General features: G+C 38.8%; 1 protein-coding gene and 1 pseudogene across 1 annotated transcript in view; both read right to left on the reverse strand.

Annotated features, from left to right (window-relative positions):
- Positions 1-15,119, reverse strand: part of LRRC8C (leucine rich repeat containing 8 VRAC subunit C) — a 101,405-nt gene that overhangs the window by 46,427 nt on the left and 39,859 nt on the right. The gene's annotated exons all lie outside the window — the stretch shown is intronic.
- Positions 5,217-6,487, reverse strand: LOC101429935 (receptor-binding cancer antigen expressed on SiSo cells pseudogene; annotated as a pseudogene).

A 15,119-nucleotide genomic window follows, 5' to 3' on the forward strand; every position in this document is an offset into this window, starting at 1 on the left:
TCTCATGGACATACACCTATCAACTCTAGTACTAACTACAGGTTTAAATAGAAGGGGCAGAAGAGCCATGTGTAGGTAAACCATAACTGAGTCCAACTCTGTCACACTGGAGAACATAAATTCTAAAGTAGGGCCCACTGGCAGGCACCAAACTCCTGAGTTGTCTGCCCTGCCTATAGCATCAGGATGTCTCCAGAGCCCTCAGGAGCCCCACTATTTGAGGCAATATTGACTGTGGCAGTCAATGAGATCCTGCTGAGATATGCATAAGCGTAACCTCCCAATGACCTCATGACTCACTTTGAAGTCTCTTACTCATATAAACTTATTTGTCTTTACCCTTTCCCCCTTTTGGTCCAGGTCTTTCTCAGTTGCATTTCTAGTTGGTGCCTGATAGCAATCTCTCAGTGCCAGGGAGGCTCATCCCTGGGAGTCTTGTCCCACTCTGGAGGGAAGGAAATGCATTTATATGCTGAGTTTGGCTTAGAGAGAGACCACATTTGAACAACATGGAGGGTCTCAGGAGATAACTATTTCAAAAGTAAAGGTTCATAAGTACAGTCATCAATATCAAGGGCCAGTCAATGGTCCATCCGCCTTCACTAGTCACTGCTCCTGTACTCAGGGGATTCTTCTTATCCATTAGAGAATGTGGCAGAGCTCCTCAGGATGGGAATTCAATACTTTCAGTTATCGTGCAAATCTCTACCCACTGTGACAATGCCCCATGAACACTTGAACACATTTATATGTCTTAGAGGTATGCCCCAGGTGAAACTCATCCCATGCATCCCCCATCTCTGACAACCCTGCTAGGCCCTATTTGTAAAGCATTTGCTCACTCCATGGAGAAGGCAAACAACTTTACCACATGGTCTTTGTCCTTTAAGATCTCATTGGTGGTGGTGAAGGTGGGTTGGGGAAACCTCCACTTTTTCTTGCCTTTTTTTGTACTGTGCTTTAGTCTTGATTTCTTTTCTTTAATATCTGTATGCTTTATATAATTTTAAAGATTTATTTTATATATTTATTTCTCACATGCACGTCACTGTTTTTTTGCTCACTGTCTGCTCTCTGTGTCTGTTCACTGTATGCTCATCTTCTTTTTAGTAGGCACCAGAAACTGAATCTGGGACCTCCCTTGTGGAAGGGAGATGCCTAATATTAATAGCTTGAGCCATCTCCACTCCCTATTTGTTTCATATTTTACCACAAAGCTTAAATGTACCCTGATTTTCTTCTCTGAATTTGCCTATTTGCCATGAAAACTGATCTCTATCTAAAATGACAGAAAAGAAATGAGGGAAGTGGATGTGGCTCAACAGATAGAGCACCCATCTACCATACAGGAGGTCCAAGGGTTCAATACCCAGGGCCTCCTGGCTTATGTGGTGAGCTGTCCCATGTGCAGTGCTGCTGTGCACAAAGAGTGCCAGCCCATGCAGGGATGCCCCTGCATAAGGGGGCCCCCTGCGCAAGGAGAGCCACTCCACATGAAACTGCAGCCCATCCAGGAGTGGTGCCACACACACGGAGAGCTGATACAGCAAGACGACACAAGAAAAAGAGACACCGATCCCCAGTGCCGCCTGGTGAGAATACAAGCGGATACAGAAGAACACACAGCAAACAGACACAGAGAGCAGACAAGGGGGGGGTGTAAATATTAAAAAAAAAAAAAAGCAGGGAAATGAAGAGAGGGTACCTGAGGCTCTAGAGAAATGGGAAAAGAGACACACCCTTTCCTTGGTCTTCGTTCTCCTTTCTTGCTCCTCATTCCCACTGCCTTTATTGTGACCCAGGACTTTAAGCTAACCACTCTGCTACTGCGGTGAGAAGAAAAATTCTCTGTCTTATGGAAAGGAATAAAGGTGGTCACTGAGAGCTAAGAAGAAAATTTCTCTCCTTTCTGTCTTTTTGAACAATAATCTTTCTACATCTATTCCTGTTATTTAGCATTAATTAAAGAGACAGGGAGAAAGGTTAAATTTATGGCTTATCCTCTGTGGTGGTATGAAGCTGCATGTACCCCAGAAATATATGTTCTTAAATTTAACTCATTCCTATGGATGCAAACCCATTTTAAGTAGGGTCTTTTGATGAGACTAATTCAGCTAAGGTGTGACCTACCTCATTCAGGATTGGTCTTAATCCTATTACTGGAGTCTTTTGTGAATGGGGAGAGAGAGAGAGAAAACAGTGGAAGCAAGAAGCTGAAAGCAATGAAAGCCAGAAGAGAAGGGAGAGACCAGCAGATGTCACCATGTGCCTTGCCACGTGGCAGAGGCGACAAGGATCACTGGCAGCCGGTCTTCAGAAAGAAAGCACTACCCTGATAATGCCTTGATTCGGACATTTTCTTGGCTTCATGCTGTAAGGCATGGTATTACCCATGATTATCCGCTTTAAGCAGCCTAGGAAACTAAAGCACCTCCCAAGCCTTGCTTGTTTCTAGAACCCTCCCTTCCCTAATGCTGAATTAAGGACTACATAATAAAGACCCAGGGCAAAGCTTCTTCTTTGAATTCATTGGTGGTTATAGCTTGGAAACTAACATAACATTCCGTCTTGCTGCTTTATCTGTCCTTCTTTAAATAGGTGATTTGTCTTCCTTTTGGCTTTGTTCTTTAGCACAATGTTGAAATCTTCAACTGCCTGGTGATGAGCTCACCTATGACCTACCACTCCTCAGCTTACTTGACATCTGTGCAGCATTTGAAAAGATTATCTGACTTTACCGAAACACGTCTTTCATGGCCCCATTCTGTTACCAGCAGTAGGCTGCAGGTCTCTTGAAGGGAGAACGTATGTTATACTACGTGTGTCCTCAAAGCCTAGGACTATACCTGACAGATTGCAGGCAAGACAAAAGCTAAATAAATTACTTTATATATTCCTAGTGTCGGTAAAATTTCAGTCAAGTTCAAAGTTTAATTTTCCTCATGCTCTATGGCCTCTTTTCTTCTAAGTGAATCATTAGAATCTCACAGCCCAAATATTTTCTAGCCAGAGTTTTTAAGTGGCAGTCACAGGCAGGCACTGAGTCATCTTATCTTCCAAGGTCTGCTTCAGAAGCTATGTCTTACTCTATTTTGCATCTGTATCATTTACCACATGCCTGGCAAAAAAAAAGGGGGGGGGAGGGGGCTGAACAATTGTCCAATGAATAAATGAATGAATGAATTTAGACGCTCATTCATGGAGCAACGCTCATCCAAATCAGCTTTGGGGTGACCACAATCAGCTGCAGTGACAGTAATAATACACACACTGCCTTTGCTGCCTAACACTCATTGTTCTTTGATAGATGTGGGAGAAACGCTTTTGTGATAAAGTCCTGCACGGATTGATCAAAATGGGCTTATTACTTTAAGCAAGGGACAATTTGAGGAATAAAATGCAGCAATGTAAAACATGGCTTTCAAACAGGACCCCTTCACATTTTAAAATTTAATGAGGATGTGATTCCAAACAGCTTTTGATTAAGTGAGTTATATCTATCAATATTTATCATATCGGAAATTAAAATCAAGAAATTAAAAAGTACATATTAATTTGTATCTTAACTCTATTAATTCATTTACGTGTACTACATATAAATGTATGTATAATACACATAGATGTATAATACACACAATCATGTTTCATTGTTTTAACAAATTACAAGGCTCCAAAAGTCTATATTCAATACAACATTTATGCCTTAATATTTCTGATGTAAAAACAAAACAAAACAAGGGGTAAGTTAGGAGTTGATTTTTTTAAAAAAAACTCCAAAACTAAAGAAGAGGTGGACCTTTTGCTTTTGCAGTTGAAAAAGTTTATATTCTTCTTTCACAAATTTCAGTACCTCTGAAAAGTTATGTACTATAGTGATATCTATGATTTCATCACTATAGTTTCCAAGTGATCTGTGATGATTTCAAGAGTTATAATCTCAAACTGAGGCAGCCAATTCTAATGAACTGTTGGGTTTAAACATTTCCCCCCCTAACTGTCATACATCACAATTTTATTTCTATGAATTTTCTAATTCCAGAAATGAAATGATTACCTTTCTACTTCTTCCAACCCTGATTTCCAAGTTATTTTATAAGATTTAAGTATATCTAATGAATTGTGTCTTTGGAAATGGCATTTCAAATTGATTCAAGAGATTCTAATATCCAAATTCAAATAACAGAAACTTTTACATTATATATCTCCTTTATCCTTTTGTAAAAACCTATATGCCTTTTTTTAAAGATTTATTTTTATTTATTTTTCTCCCCTTCCCTGCTCCCCGCCCCAGTTGTCTGTTCTCTGTGTCCATTTGCTGTGTGTTCTTTCTGTCTGCTTCTGTTGTCAGCAGCACAGGAATCTGTGTTTCTTTTTGTTGCGTCATCTTGTTGTGTCAGCTCTCCGTGTGTGCGGCGCCATTCCTGGGCAGGCTGAAATTTCTTTCGCGCTGGGTGGCTCTCCTTATGGGGCACATTCCTTGCGCGTGGGGCTCCCCTATGCGGGCACATCCCTGCGTGGCAGGGCACTCCTTGTGTGCATCAGCACTACGCATGGGCCAGCTCCACACGGGTCAAGGAGGGCCAGGGTTTGAACCGTGGACCTCCCATGTGGTAGACGGACACCCTATCCACTGGGCCAAGTCTGCTTCCTATATGCCTTTCTTTTATTAAAAATAACTAATCACAGGGAGCAGATGAAGCTCAAGCAGTTGAGCACCTGCCTCCCACAAGGAAGGTCCTGGGTTCTGTAAAGAAGACAATGAGCAGATGAGAAGACTCAAGCAAAAACAACGAGCAGACAATGCGCAAAAACAATGAGCAGATGATGAGCAAAACCAATGAGAAGACAATGAGCAAAAACAAATGAGCAGGGAGTGGATGTAGCTCAAGCAGGTGAGCATCTGCCTCCCACACAGAAGGTCCCAGGTTCGGTTACCAGTGCCTTCTAAAGAAAAAACAAACAATGAGCAATGAGCAGGCAACAAGCAAAAAAGCCCCAAAAAACAAGAAGCAAACAGACGAGGCAGCCATCATTCTAATGGCTCCATTTCCCACAAAACTTTTTTAAATAATGAAACTATTGCAATTAATGTCATTTTCTTTAACAAAAACCAAACTCACTAAATTACTTAATGTTGTAACAAACATAATTCCTTTTCAAATTAGAAGAAATGTTGTAATTATTTCTCTAAAGCAATGAACTCTCATATTTGGAGCATGTTGAATAAAATATTGTTTAATAAGTCTTTTTTGTTTTGTCTTGTTTTTTAAGTTAAGAGTTTAAAAATAATTTAGGAGAATCTTGGTGTCTCCCATGCCCAGATGACTGCATTAAAATCAAGCAGTTCATCTTCCTTCTGAAAATATTCTTAAATTCATGTAAATGTTGCTTGGTTAAGGAACTCAGATTTCTCCTACTGGCACTATGACATCTGAAGATCATTTGTTACGAAAATTTCCCACAAATTTTGTTTTGTTCCTTCTTCCTTGTGCTTCCTTTTCCATTTTCTTCCTTTGTTGTTCTGCTGCTTTCTTTTCTCTGTCTGCTATTTGCTGCTGCCTCAGAACTTCTGCTTGTCAGGCCATACCTTCTTCCTCCCATGCATTGGTATTTTCTAAGTCACCTAATTTAGGAGAGTGATGACCAAAAGGCATATCTTATGTAGCTGCAAATCTACTAGAGAAACCTGTGCTACCATCTGGGATGCCAAAATTTAATGGCTCTCTCTTTTTAATAACGATTTTCTGAGTCTTCCTTATCGTTGATGTCATGCCTTAATATAGTCAGGGCCCAGCTGTTCCAAAGCATTTTGGTGTGTTCCTATCCCTCCTTCAATCTTTACATCTGTGGGTACAGGAAGTCCACTCTTCAACATCTGTCTGCTTAGGAACTGATGAATAATCAACTGTAGCCGGCAGAGTTCTTTGGTCTCCACTTAACTTCCATCCTCTGCCATATCTGCACAATAATCTCTTTAGGAATGAGAATACTGTTTCTGGGCAGGTACAAACTTTAAATAACTGCAACTGTATGATGGTCATGGTGGGAATCAAAACCTGCGGGGTGGTGGTCGCTTCCTCCAGCTTGTGCTCCGCTGGTTCAGTCCCAGCCCTGCTCATTTAAAGCCAGGTGTGCGCTCCATCGCTGCCACCGTTGCCACTGCACAGCTGCCATGTTCTCCCCCTCTTTGGGAAACCCATTCCCAGGCCCTCCCACCCCACAAATCTTTCACTCTCATCCATTCCATTGTTAAAGGTTATTTGTAAAGTTAGGTGCAAGCCCAGAGTTTCTTTCTTTCTTTTATATGGCTCATACTATAATAATGTGTCCACATCCCTTCCCAGGAGAATTTTAGTATATTCTTGTCTAGAATTAATTACACTAAATGACTTTAAGAATATAAAATTTATTCTACTTTAATTCCTATCTAACACCATGTACCAGCACTGTTCTCCTATCCCTATTAGGTAATTATGGTTAACATGTGTTTTATTCAACATTTTTTTCGTAGTGGGTAAGTGGCTGTGATAGTTAACTTCATGTGTCATGGCATGTCATAGTGGCCACTTGTTTGTCAAGCACACACTGTCCTGATTGTTACTGCAAGGACATTTTGCGGACTTAAATCACCGGGAGGTTAACTGCATCTAAAGCTGACCACATCTACAATCAACTGAGGAGACTGCCTTCAACAATGAGAGAAGTCGTACCCAATCAATTGAAAGCTTTAAAAGGAGAAGTGATGATCTCAGCAGTCAGAAGAGAGAGTTTTTATCTCTCCTTCAGCCAGCCCGCTTACCCAGGAGAATTCACTGAAAACCTCCTTTGAAGTTTCCAGCTTGCAGGCTGCCCTTTAGAATTTGGACTTGTGCACCCCCATAGTCACCTGAGACAATTCTGACAGAAACCTCATAATATTTACAAATATCTCCTGTTGGTTCTTTTCCCTAGAGAACGCTCACTAATAAAGTGGCACCACTTTTAGGCAGCACTATCATAAACAGTTCAAAGAAACAAAGGCCAATTCCAAATGATGACAGGCATCATGGCAGTGACCTGGCCGGTGGCCCCTTCCAAAAATGAACAAAAAATTAACTAATAATTCCTGAACACATGAAACATGAGAGCAACAGAAAAGAAATCCACATATATTGTTCATCTATGTTGTTAAAGCCAAAGATCAAACTCAGCCTCATCTTATTTACTCTATCAGCAGCATTTGGCATAACTGACCATTCTTCATGTAGCTTTCAGGACACTATGGACTTTAGGTTTTCCTCCTTCTCTGACTGTTCCTTCTTCAGCTCATTTTGTGTTTTCCCCTATTCTCCTTGAGGTCTTACTTTGGAATGTCCCAGAGCTCAGTCTCTAGTCCTCTTCCATTAGACAACTCATTTAGTCTTCCGGTGATTGAATCTAGCTTCATTGCTTTAAGTACCATCTATACCAAACACTTCACAAACTCATTATCTCCATCTAGACTCATAGATCCAATTGCCTACTTGACATTTCCACTTGGGATATCCATTGGACACATCAAATTCAGAATGTTCCAAAACAACTCCTGTTCCACTCCCCTAATCCTCACCCCCACAACAAAGCCCACTCCATGTGGAGCTGTCCAATCTCAGTAGATGGCAATTCCAACCAGTAGCTGAGGCTAAAAGTCTTAGAGTCATCCTTGACACTGTCTCTTATAACCCACAATCTGTCAAAAATTATTTATTATGCTTCTTAATTTACTTTTTATCTCCTCCAATAAGAATATAAGTTTCATGAAGGCAGGGACTTTCTTTTTAGTTCTATTTCATTCACTGATGTATCATATGTGCCTAGAAAATAATGCTTGGCATATAGTAGACACTCAATTAGTTTGTTTTTTTAAAAAAGATTATTTATTTATTTATTTATTTATTTATTTATTTATTCCCCCCTCCCCCACCTGTGGCTTGTTTTGTTGTCTGCTCTCTGTATATTTACTGTGTGTTCTTCTGTGTCTGCTTGTCTCCCTTTTATTGCATCATCTTGCTGTGCCAAGCTCTCTGCACGGCAAGGGCTGTCAACAGTCTGTGGGGAGCGGGGCGCGGGTCATCAGCTAAGGCCTTGGGATGTGAACTCAGGGCCTCCCATAGGGTAGACGGGAGCCCAATTGATTGATCCACAGCTGCTTCCCTCAATTAGTTTTTGCTGAATAAATGGCGAATAGCAATTTTAATGAAGAAAGGTGGTTCAATTGTCTTCAGTTGTAGAAACTAACTGTAAAAACAGTCAAGGGAGGCAGATGGCAGGGCCAGGACATAAGTACAGCTGAGTTCTTCATGGAGGAAGAGTGCAAAAGAGGAAGCGCACAGAAATGACATGATTTTAAAATCAGTTGTACCCAAAGTCTTCACAAAATTAAAGTCATCAAGATATGCTCAAAACATCAACTGCAAAACTGTTCTTCTTCTAGCAGTTCAGAGATGGAAACAAAAAACAGTAGATAAGGCAACATCTTCTCAGTTATACAGAAATGATAGCTTTCTCCCTTGGGAGAGCATGACTAGATTGAGTTTTACTCTGTGGTTGTGGTACATATGACAAAATATTTTTAGGAAAATCCACTGAAGAGGTACATAGGTCTATTGAAATACAATTCTATTCATGGTTCTACTGAAATACATTTAATTAAAGGAGAAAATCTTAAATGGATTATAAAATCTTAGAACTGAAAGGGCCCTCAGAGATTATGCAGTACAAACCCCTCATTTTAAAGGTGAAAAACTTGAGCTAAGAGAGATCAGACAGCTTGCCCAAGGAACACAGCTAGTGGCAAGCTATGACTCCTAACCAAATCTTTTCCCTCACTCTAGAGGTCTTTGCTAATACATCACGCTGATTAGAACTCTAAGAACTTAAAATGTGCTAAGAACCAAATAGTTTAAATGGAATTTCTCCTATACTCAATGTCTCCCTTCATGTCCCTTGTTTGATAATATAAAACAAAAAATAATAAACTATTATTAAGACATTTAAATGATTCTTAAGGTTTAAGGCCTTTATAGCACCATAAAAATGAGAGATATTTACCCTCAGAAGGAGTCTTAAGAGACAAGTTGAACTCATAACCCATTGACGTTTTCGTATTTTCTTCTCCTTTGATAGTTCCTTGATGTCATGTGTCCAGTTATTGGCCCAACTGCATTGTTTGAAACTTCTTTAAGTTGAGCTTAAGTTGTTTTTCTAAGGATATTATCGGTGGGGAGCAAAAATTACTTCTACCTAGAAATTCTAGTTCTATCTTAATCAATGCAGACACAAGCTCATTATACCCAACATATATTTAGAGAAAAATCTCTTAATTATCTTTATTTCAACCATATATCTCTAGGTCTTTGCTTTATATGATAGTTTGAGCAGTTACTTTATTGTAGTCATAGGCCTTTGAATTCACTAAAAATTTGTTACATATTATGATCAGCAGTTGATTTTTTCTCACATAACCATGCATCACTTTCATTCATTCAAGCACTTGCTCTAAAATAATTATAAGAATGTATTATAGGCCAGGCACTGTGTTAGGTGCTGGAGGAATGCAAGTCAATGAAACAGCCAGGGAGTCTGCCACTGTTCACATTTACATGCATGAAAGAATGTTCACTAGGGAAATTCCTATGAGATCATGAATTATCACTGGTCTTTGTAAATGTGGTTGATTACTGTTTCCTGGGCCAATGCTGCATTTAAAGAGGTTACTATTTCTATTTTGCTGAGAAGAGAAATTATATCTTGTTTATCTCTGAACAGTCCAGAAAATAGCACAATGCCTTAGAAGAGGCCCTTTATACATTTTGTTAAATTGAAACAAACAAGTGCTTACACACACACAGAGATGCACACACATCAAATTCAGCATTTTGTAAGCAAACAACCAAACTCTTCTGTTATGCTAGTATCCTGTTTTTATAAAGCTTGATGATTGTAATAAATAAGAATGACTATTACTACCTAGCTCCACATTGTAAATAATGACTATACCAAGAACATTCACTACTAAAGAGAATGCTTGAGAAGAGGAAAGGCATCAGGAATAATTTTAATTTCAAGGTTGAGGATCATTGACATTTTTAATGTCCAATGTTCTGTTACCAGTGCTAAAGAGGATGTTTGATCAATACTGTCTTCTTAGGACTCAGCTTGGACCCAAGGAAGTGGTCAAAATTTTTAACTCTCTTGTTAGAATATTACGAAACAAGTGACAGAAAGATCAAGTATAAAATATAATGGTTTGGAATACTACATTTCTAGATCTTGTGAGCTCTTAAGAGAAGGCTTTTGGGTCTTTGTGAATATTGTGAAAAAGCTTCTGCTACTTTCTACATGACACTTTAATAACTAAGGCTTATTCTGTACATTTGACAAATTTAAATTCAGAATCCTTTCTGAAATGAGGCTAAATTGTGATATAATAGTCTTAAAAAATGAAACATAAAAGATTATGATAGACTGTTACTCATTCCCTCCCTCATCTCTGATATTTTAAATACACCTAAAGTCTCCCTGAGAAGTAGCTTCCGCTCTCTGAATCCTCCTGGTCTCCCTGGTAGGAAGTGCTTGCTAAACTGTCTATCTGAAGGCTACTTTCCTTTTCACAAAGGAGAGCAAGGAGAGGAAAGTGGAGGAGACAGAAGACTTTTGCCCTCAAGAACATTAAAACTAAAGCTTCTTGTTTATTTTTCAATTTCCAAAGGTTAGGTAATCTGAAAAGGCAGGGGCCATCTTTTACTTCATAGTCGTGTCTCTGGGCCTAAATGCTCAATATTTTGCTCATTGAGTCTGATTTCTAATACTTCTGTGGGGTAAAAGTCACCTTTTCTATTACTACAGATTATTTGGTTCATCTTCCAAATACCTTTTCACACACATATAATTAGGCTGGTACTTCTAAAATCAGAAGCCAACCAAAAGTGTGGCAGGGAGGTTAAGGCAATTTTTATCAAAAACTTTTCTCACTTAGCATTTAAAAAAAAATAGGGGTAAAATTTTAAAATTTTCCAGTTATGTTCAAGAAAACAACAACTAGGAAACAAAGTAATACTGCTTAGGAAATGTAAGTGACGTTTTAAAGCAAGAGGTTGAAAGACTAACGGATTTATGGTATGGCCATTTTTGTTTTCATTTTTATTAAATTAATCTTCACAGGGATCTACCATTTAAAATTTCTTTTATAGCATCAGGGACCAGGGAAGATTTGAAAATAGCATAAAACGCTAACTGCCAAATAATTCTCGAGGCTTGTTGCTCTCAAACTCACGTCAGCTCTTGATTTGTCATTTCTGTTAGATGTGCACAGTAAAATCCACAATAGAAGGAAGAAATTCAGGTCCTCCTGCCTTCAGGAAAAAACAACCCTGAAGAAATCAACAGCTACCAAACTTTTATTATCAAAATATTAAAACAGTTGTGAATGCACTTAAAATTTAAAATATGATGTTTTTGTCCATTCGGCCATCCAGCCAATAAATATTTAATGCATGGCTCTATGCATACAAGAAAAAAAATATTTGCTGGGTTTGGCTCTAAATTTAACATATTGATTTAATGGCCATCTTTTCTGAATTAGACATTATATGAGTCTTCTCTTCCATAAGCTTTATCTTTGCTTTATCTTTGCTTCTCACAGCAAAGATAAATAAAATCTCTTGTGATGATATCTAATACTCCTAGAGTCACAAACATCAGCAGCTGAGAGGCAGGGCATAAAAATTTTCTTTATATCAAAGCTCTAGGAGGTGGTTATGGTCTGAGGCTACTGGTCTCGCAAACCTAGATAATGTCAAAAATATAAATTAAAAAAAGCTTGGAAAATATGAAACAATTCACTAAAATTAAAATCTATTCTGCTTCTGAAGATGAATATGTTCTTAAATTTAAAAATATTGTTCCCTTTTAAAAAGAAATAGTGAGACTAGGTAATATACACTCTATGATAGCAAAAGTCAAATGAGCTATGTGGATCCTGAAAAGTTATCACAAAGGAAATATAAACAAGAGTGCCAGGGTCTTGTGGTGTTGACCTTATAGCAGGAATGCTCTTTCAGTTCCTCCTTGCTTTGTTACTCCTATGACTCCTGCAGATGGAAGCTCTAACACCTCTTCCTCCGTGAAACTGGAGGCTCTAACACCTTTTCTTCAGGGAAGCTGTCAATGATCTCCCAGAGGAGGTCAAATCCAGCAAACAAGCTCTCACAGCCCTGGGCTCCTCCCTCGATGGCCCCTATCACAGATAACATTTTTTTCTTCATTTTTCATTTTGTGTGGTTCTTGGCTTAATATTGGTCTCCCCTAGACTGTAAGCTCCATGAAGGCAGGGATAATTTCTATTTTGTTCAGCTTTGTTTTCCCCACAACAACAGCATTAGGGAAATAAGAGACATTCAATATATAGTCATCTATTAAAAAATGAATAACTAATTTAAAACAGAGTAACAGGAACAGTTTATGGGCTAGATCTCAGACCAGTTGATCTGAATCTTTTGTCTGCAAAAAGAAAGTAGAGGAAAAAATTCAGACCACAAAATCTAACTTGGAACAAGACCCAAAGCAATGCCATCCTTACAGATGAATTGAAATGGATTATTTGCAGTGGCTATCATTAGTAAGAAAGCTGGCTTCGGGCCAGATGAGGTCTTCTTGAGCAAACTATCTCAAAGATATCTAGAGCTCTGCCAAATATATTTTAAAAAATGGATGAAAGACCTAGAAGACAAGATTCTGAAGCCCAGTAATATATTAAATGGCACAGTGGTATCTACTTATTTGAAATTACTTTCAGAACTGGTTTTGTTCAGCAACTTCATCAATGGGAAGAAAAGATAGATTGGGGTGCTCAGAAGGAGAAAAATTAGTTAGAACTTGCTAAAGTGGGTGGTTTTAATATATTAATTACAAATACAGAAAAATGAAAAATGCTTAGGAAAGGGTCATGGGAAATCATTTAAAACATTAGGTTTAGTAGAAAAAAAGGAAATAAACAAGAAAAAACTTACTTTTAAAAGTTAAACACTTCAAAGCAGCCAATTTCTGGAAGTTCTGAAGTACAGAAGGATTTAGGAAATGAGGTGGATGATCTCTTGGGTGATGGAAAGTAGGCTTAAGGCCAAGGGAAAAGAGTTTATGGAACAACTGTGGGGATTCGTTTGTTTTATTTGTTCTGTAAATGTTTTATCCTATTTTCAGATGACCCATGTTAAAAACTTAACACAGACCAAGGTTTTAGGGGCCTTTATAAAACTGGCTAATAGACATAAATTAATTTGTTTCTACAAAAACAAAATAAATGCCCATGCAACAAAGAAATGGAAATTAGTGAAAAGATAAGTTGGTCCATTTCTACCCAGTGTCCTTTGATGCAATCAGAGTCCACCTTGGGATCTGGGGAAACTGGGGTGGAAAAAGCCCTAGGCTCTTGATTTGCCCTTTCTGGAGGCTGAGGAGGGGATAGATTATTGTTGAAGTATGTTTCTCAAGGATGGTGCATTGTGTTGGAAAAGCTTTATATCCCTAGCACCTATCACAGTGCCCGGCAGATTTTCCATTCTTTGTACAAGTACAAACATATTGTATTTGCAAGGTATTGGGCTTACAAATACGGATATACCAACAAGTACAACAGACATAACTCATTCTTATGAACCTTACATTATGGTGAGAAGATAGACAGTAAAAAATTACATACATCATTTAACCACAATTGGTACGTTAGGGCTACTCTGATAGTAAATAGAAGTACCTAAGCTAAGGGGTTCAGGAAGTGCTGCATTCACTGAAATATAAATTATAAATGGTAAAAGTTAGCTAGGTAAATTTGGAGACCCAAGCCAGGAGAACATTCTAGGCATGGTGAAAGGATTGCAATGTGATGGTTTTTGTTCCCCCTTAAGATATATCATTTTGCTTTCTGTTACCCATTAAACTCCATTGGTAAATTCAGTGTCAAACTGCCCCAAAGCTTTGGCTGAATGAGCTGTGCGTGGTACAACTTCACTAAATTCTCACTGCACATAGTGAACTTTGTTTTAGGATCTCAATGGCCCAGTCACCACCAGTGAGTGGTTGCTCAGCAGTTTCCTAGGACTGAACACAGGTCACAATTCTTAGGGTCAAAGACTGCTTTTCCTCCCTGGATCTATCCAGACTGGTGTCAGTCTGCAAGCTATCTAGAGTTCCTCCTAAGAAGCTGACTTCTGGGCTACATACAAGAAATTTAGACTTTAGTCAGAGGACAGTCACTTTGGTCTGCATTTTCTTTTCTCTTTCTTTTCTTACCTCCCTCTGATACGCTGCTTCTTCCTTCCTTTACTCCCTCCCTCTTCATCTTCTCTCCCTCTTTCAACATTATTGACCTACTACAGGAATACAAAGCCAAGCAATGGGGATAAAAGAGAGAGAGGAGGCTATAGTTGAATACGTGGGTAGTAGATGTGTAAAGAAGACAACACAGTATTGTCCCTTTTCTTCGTTACTTAGCTCTTTGTATTGATTCAACCCCAAAGGGTGTGAGTGAGCCAGACCGATATTAGGAAAGGTACGTGCCACCTCGCCGTTTATCCCTGAATGTATTTGCCAAGGGATGCACCAGAGAAAGACAGGGGCAAAAAACCAAGCATGAGATTGTCTTGCGACAAGGTCAGAAACGACAATGGTAATATACGGGTATCTTAACTCACAATCTGAACTTAGAAATGAAATCAATTCAGATAGTTTTTTAATATAGACCTTACTATACAAACTCTTGGAACTTGCAACGCAGGATGCAAACAGGTTTGGATTTAAGAGATTTGAATAAACTTCTACATATTCAATATTTTCATCCATTATTTCTTAAACTGGAGAGGAAAAGCACCCCCCTCCACCCAAATTTTAAGTCTCAGTGCATTCTTCTGGTCCATCACTTTTTTCCTAATTCTCAGCGAGATTTGTGTTTCCCTAAAATACTTAACCACTACAGCCATGGTAATTAGTTATTATGGCTGTACAAAGAAGAGCAGAAAACATCTGCGTAAGGAAAGTAGCTGCAGGAATGAAACTTGGGGTGGGGGTGGCGGGGAATTGTAAGAACTTGAATGAGTCAGCACAAG

The sequence above is a fragment of the Dasypus novemcinctus genome, chromosome 9 (assembly GCF_030445035.2).
Source record: "Dasypus novemcinctus isolate mDasNov1 chromosome 9, mDasNov1.1.hap2, whole genome shotgun sequence".
Taxonomy (NCBI): Eukaryota; Metazoa; Chordata; class Mammalia; order Cingulata; family Dasypodidae; genus Dasypus; species Dasypus novemcinctus.